The sequence below is a fragment of the Lucilia cuprina genome, chromosome 5 (assembly GCF_022045245.1).
Source record: "Lucilia cuprina isolate Lc7/37 chromosome 5, ASM2204524v1, whole genome shotgun sequence".
Lineage (NCBI taxonomy): Eukaryota > Metazoa > Arthropoda > Insecta > Diptera > Calliphoridae > Lucilia > Lucilia cuprina.
The window spans coordinates 39222433-39228687 of NC_060953.1; positions in this window are offsets into that span (position 1 = coordinate 39222433).

Consider the following 6255-nt stretch of genomic DNA (forward strand, 5'->3'; position numbering starts at 1 on the left):
TGTAAGAATAGGACGTACTATGGCTGTGTACATCCATTTAACTATGTTGGGACTAAGTCCCCATTTCATTCCAAACATCTTACGACAGGTATAGTAGGCGACCGTTGCAAACAAAATATAGAACAGAAACATCCCAATAAACCAAAATTTATTATAACGATATCGAAACGATGTCACTAAGGTGAAAAACTATCAAAAGTGATAGTCGTACTCCTATTGAGAACGATAGTATTTACGTACTAAATGTCAACTTTCCTTATGATATCCCTCATATATTTTTGTTCCATTAGAATATAATATATCCGATTTTATGTTTTCAATATTGCAGTAAATCAAAAAGAATCGCTTGAATGGCGAAAAAGTACCAGAATGTCTCTTTTTATTTATAGTACCAAAAAGTCCGTTTTGAAGTAGGAAAATATAGCAAAAAGTCCCTTTTAAAAGGTACAATATTTAAAAAAAGCATCAGCTAAAAAACAAAAAGATATTGGACTTCCAAACAACATACCATTCGCATATTTGGTATTACTTTTTTGTAAAAATTGACTTGATAAGTCAATGGGTGTAATAACTTGGTACTTTTCCTCTCCACATTGACAAAATAAACATTTGATTACAAAATGTGTTTGAATTAGGTTCCAAAATATAGTACAATTTATGCCTTTCCAGTAAAAACAAAACGTCCAGAGAAGCGAAAAAGAAGTAGAATTAAGAAAGGATGTTCTTTTTATTAGATTCCAAATTCACTACATCTGAAGTCATTCTCAGGAAGTAATTTTAATGTTCTTTTTTTGGACGTTATTAGGAAGTGAAATTGGAGTTAAACAAAAGCACGCAATTAATGCGTTCATTCTTATGAAATAATGAATAGTTGAAGAGATAGTTGTTCCCCAACTATGACCTGAAATCAAATTCTAACATTTGAAAGCAAACGAAATTTCTAAAAATTTGTTGTTTAATTCTAATGCAGTTTCGAGCGATATCGAATGCCAGAATTTGCTCCCAGAGTTACTGCTAGATTAGACTAATAAGGGCGGGTTTTTCTGATAAAGATAATCTTCATTCTTTGACTAAACCTGGTTTAATATAGGTTTCGTGTTTATCAGTAATCAATAGAGTTACTTAGGGCGAGTTTTTCTGATAAAGATAATCTTCATTCTTTGGTTAAACCTGGTTTAATATATGTTTCGTGTTTTTCAGTTATCAGTTTAACTGAGTGTAATTGGCCAATTAAACATAAGTTATAAGTGAGAAAACATAATTAACAAAAACAATAAAACAATGATTTCGGAAGAACAAAAACTTAATATTTTAAGTAAATTGCAATTTTCTGATTTGTTTTGTTTTATTTATTATTGTTTTAAATGTTTATTTAAGATTTTTCCAAAATTTTTGATTTTACAAAAGTATTATGCAAAAAACAGCTGTTCATTGTTTATGTTTTTGAGTGAAAAGTTGGCAATACTGAGCTTAACTGAGCTTAAATCTAAAACTGAAAAACACAATCATCGGTTAAAGTCCGCCTAAATTTGTTCCGAGTTTAATCTAACAATAAGTTAAGCCTAGTTTAACAGAGTAGTAAGAAACCCGGCCTGAGTGTTATTGGCCAATTAAACATAAGTTATAAGTGAGAAAACATAATTAACAAAAACAATAAAACAATGATTTCGGAAGAACAAAAACTTAATATTTTAAGTAAATTGCAATTTTCTGATTTGTTTTGTTTTATTTATTATTGTTTTAAATGTTTATTTAAGATTTTTCCAAAATTTTTGATTTTACAAAAGTATTATTTGCAAAAAACAGCTGTTTATGTTTTTGAGTGAAAAGTTGGCAATACTAACAAAGTTAACTGAACTTAAATCCATAACTGAAAACACAGTCATCGATTAAAGTTCGCCTAAATTTGTTTCGAGTTTAATCTAAGTTGAGCCTAGTATAACTGAGTAGTTAGAAAACCGCCCTTAGAAGAAGAAACCAAAAATTGCTTGTACTTTGAAATCTCCTTAACAGTTAAAATCGAAAAATTTACTAAATTATTTTAATCAAAATATTTTTAGTTTCATAAGAAGTCCAAACGCAATATTTGACTCTGGAACGAAATTTTAAATATCTACAATATATCAACAAAAGTTTATTACAATATGTTAGTTATGTCAAATAAATCTCTAATAAAACGATTGTTTAATAACAAATATTTTAAAATTGTGATATGAAATTAAAATCAAAAATAGCAAATAAATGATAATCACTTATTAATAAATAATTAAATTAATAAACAAAAACAAAAAAATAGTTTAATAAAAATATTATTACACCACCAATATAATAATGTAAAGTAATTTTTTTTGCGGTTTGGTTTTTTGTTGACAATAATACAAATAAATATTTAAAAAAAATATTTGTGTTGTTGTTATTTTGTTATTGACATTTCACACTTGTTTTTATTTTTATTTTTTTTTGTTAAGTTTCTTGTTTGTGTGTTAAGTTTTATTTTTAATTTTAAAAATAAAACAATGAGAAATGTTTGCAAAAAAAGCCACACATTCAATCATTTAATTGCATTTATATTATTAAAAACTGTACACAATAAAAATGTGTAAAATGTCATTATTATTAAGATTTATTTTAAAAGTTTTAAGAAAAATTAATATTAAAATAGGAAATTAAATATAGTTGTTGTGATTTACATGGACAGATTGATCTGTTGAAAATGATTCAATGGTTTAATGGAAATCTTAAAAAGAAAAAGTTTTATTATTCATAGATTTCTACACAGAATTATGTTCTTATCAAAAGTTTTTTTATATAAAAAAAAAACACTTTACTATACTGTTTTCTTAAGTTTTAAAGTTCTACCTATTTTGTAATAATAGATCTTTAAAAAATATTCCTTATTAATAATAATTATTTAATATTCATCATACAATACGTAAAGTATGTCTTTTGAAATAATGCAAATTTTATGCACAAACACGCAATTTTAAACAATTTTTTAAAAACCAAAAAGAATAACTAAAAATAAAAATGCATTTACTACTTATTATTTATTCATTTCATTCTTTTCTATACAAATGAAATTAATTTTGAAGACTTCCCTTTTTGCGAAAACAATGGATTTTATTTAGTAAAAATTATTGACATATATGCCGCTTTATAAATGCAAAAAAAAAACTCTTTATGATTTGTAAAATTGTTGTCTACTTACAATACATACATATATTTATATACATACATATTGATATTTAAAATACTTAATTTTGTGTTTAATTTGAATTTACTTTTAACTTTTTTTATTTTATTTTTGCTGTAGACAAAAGTGTGAAACGGAAATTCTACAAATTCTTATAAAAAACTTTGAATATTTGCTCAGAGATTGTCAATATTTAGTGCAAACAATTACTTCATATTCAACACATTCTGACAAATTCATATGAATATGAAGCAGGTATGGAAAATTGAAATTATCAATTAATACTAATTTTTAACAAAAATGATTTCTTTTAATTGAAAACATTGAGTAGACTAGACTAGAAACTAGACTAAAGACTAGAATATAGACTAGACTGTAGATTAGACTATAGACTAGACTATAGACTAGAATATAGACTAGACTAAATACTAGACTATAGACTAGACTACAGACTAGACTATAGACCAGACTATAGACTAGATTACAGACTAGACTATAGACTATAAACTAGTCTATAGACTAGACTATAGACTAGATTATAAACTAGACTAAAGACTAGACTATAGACTAGACTATAGACTAGACTATAGACTAGACTATAGACTAGACTATAGACTAGACTATAGACTAGACTATAGACTATAATATAGACTAGACTATAGACTATAATATAGACTAGACTATAGACTAGACTATGGACTAGACTATAGACTAGACTATAGACTAGACTATAGACTAGACTATAGACTAGACTTTAGACTAGACTATAGGCTAGACTATATACTAGAATATGGACTAAACTAAAGGACAGTTATAGATGGGATTATAGACCAGACCATACTAAAGGCAAGACAATAAACAAAACTCTAGATTAGAATATAGACAATAGCTATTTTCAATATTTAAAAGTACTAAAAAAGTGACTGACTGATATGTACTTCGGTAACGTTGTGCATGCTAATGCGCAATCATAAAATGAAAAAAATCTGTTAAAATATAACAATAAATATTCCACTTATATTGTTTACATAGACAGATAACTATTGCATATTTGAACTTCTAATACGTAGGGCCTTTAAGCTAAGATTATAAATCTTTTTCAATATCCATTTTTTAACATTGTATATGTATTATTCCTGTACCTCCAGCAGTCTACCGCAAAGTCTATATTTAGCCGGGACTATTAAAAATACAATGTTTACCATTTATAAAATTCTTATTTATCAGACATCAATGAAATGATTCACTTTTTTATTACCAGCTTAACTCACAAAACAAAATTAATTACAAAAATTATCATATCAATTTCTATAAAAAATATAGTAAGTGTTAATAAAAAAATATACACACTAATATTTATTGTAAAAAAAAAGCAAAAGGTGTGAATTTGATTTTTTTATTAAAAAATTCAGTAGAAATTTTAATTAAGGAAAAATTAATGCTTAACAAATTTTGAATTTGTTTTCAGAAGAAATTTGTGAAATCGTCGTTATTGAAAAAGAAATAAGCTAAATAAGCTTGTGGACTAATTTTTTAACATATTTTAAAAAATATGAAGTTAGATTTAGAGATGATTTCAATAAATCAAAATTTTTATTGGATGTAAGTTTGAATTCTTGAACGGTTATAAGGAATCGTTAAGAATTTTCGCTTGTTGAAAAGGTCTTTTAAAATTTGGAAAGTAGACTATTGACTAGATTAACGATTTCATTATAGGCTAGACTATACTATAGACTAGGCTGTATAATAGACTAAGACTAGACTGTAGGATAGTCTAGTCTATAGTCTAGAACATAGTCTGGTATATATCTAGTCTATAGTCTAATCTATGGTCTATTCTGTAGCCTAGTCTATAGTCTAGTCTATAGCCTATAGTATAGTCTATAGTCTAGTCTATAGTCTAGTCTAAAATCTAGTCTATAGTTTAATCTACAGTCTAGTCTATAGTCTAGTCTAGTCTTAGTCTATTCTACCGTCTAGTCTATAGTATAGTCTAGCCTATAATGAAATCGTTAATCTAGTAAGTAGTCTACTTTCCAAATTTTAAAAGACCTTTTCAACAAGCGCAATTTCTTAACGATTCCTTATAACCGTTCAAGAATTCAAACTTACATCCAATAAACTATATACTCGTCTAGTCTATAGTCTTGCCAATAGTCTATACTATAGTCCAGCTTATAGTATAGTCTAGACTATAGACTAGACTATAGTCTAGACTACTGACTATACTAAAGACTAGACTATAGAGTAGACTATAGACTAGACTGTAGATTAGACTATAGATCAGATTATAGACTGGACTATAGACTAGACTATAATCTAGACTATTGACTAGACTATAGACTATACTATAAACTGGAATATAGTCTAGACTATTGGCAAGACTTTAGTCTAGACTATAGTCTAGACTATAGGTTATACTGTAGAGTAGATTATAGACTGGACTATATACTAGACTATAGACCAGACTAGAATACACCAGCCTATAGACTAGACTACACACTTGACTATAGACTAGACTATAGACTAGACTGTAGAATAGACTATAGATTAGACTATAAACTAGACTATAAACTAGAATATAGACTAGGCTATAGACTAGACTATAGACTAGACTATAGACCAGACTAGAATACACCAGCCTATAGACTAGACTACAGACTAGACTATAAACTAGACCATAAACTAGACTATAAACTAGACCATAAACTAGACTATAGACTAGGCTATAGACTAGACTATAGACTAGACTATAGACTAGACTATAGACTAAACTATAGGCTAGGCTATAGACTAGACTATAGACTAGGATATAGACTAGACTATAGGCTAGGCTATAGACTAGACTATAGACTAGGCTATAGACTAGACTATAGACTAGACTATAGACTGGGCTATAGACTAGACCATAGACTTGGCTGTAGACTAGACTATAGACAAGACTATAGACTGGGCTATAGACTAGACTGTAGACTAGACTATAAACTAGACTATAGACTAGACTATAGGCAAGACTATAGACTAGACTATAGGCAAGACTATAGACTAGACTATAGACTAGA